Here is a 682-nt window from a genome sequence, read left to right as displayed (position 1 = left end):
TCAATTTAGTTCATCAAAGCATAATTACCCGTTAGTGACCTGTAATAACAGGTAAATATAAATGTCACTTTTTAAGAATAAAATGTGTCAAATTAGCAATCGAACTTTACCTGAAAAATCAATTAGGCCCTCAAACATTTTAATTTTGTAATTAGGTGCATGAAAATATAAATTTAGTTTATAAGGCATAATTACCTATTAGTGACCTGTAATACCAGGTACCTTTAAATGTCACTTTGTTTGCATAAAATGTGTCAAATAGGCATCAATTAGGCTCTCAAACTTTTTAAAGTTGCAATTAAGTAAATAAACATGTCAATTTAGTTCATCAAAGCATAATTACCCGTTAGTGACCTGTAATAACAGGTAAATATAAATGTCACTTTTTAAGAATAAAATGTGTCAAATTAGCAATCGAACTTTACCTGAAAAATCAATTAGGCCCTCAAACATTTTAATTTTGCAATTAGGTGAAGAAAATGTAAATTTAGTTTATAAGGCATAATTACCTGTTAGTGACCTGTAATACTAGGTAAATTTAAATGTCACTTTCGTGCATAAAATGTGTGAAATATGCATCAATTTGGGTCTCAAACTTTTTAAAGTTGCAATTAAGTCCATAAACATTTCAATTTTGTTCATCAAGGCATAATTACCCGTTAGTGACCTGTAATAACAGGTA

This window comes from Ipomoea triloba, chromosome 16 (assembly GCF_003576645.1).
Source record: "Ipomoea triloba cultivar NCNSP0323 chromosome 16, ASM357664v1".
Lineage (NCBI taxonomy): Eukaryota > Viridiplantae > Streptophyta > Magnoliopsida > Solanales > Convolvulaceae > Ipomoea > Ipomoea triloba.
This window is presented reverse-complemented; position numbering follows the sequence as displayed.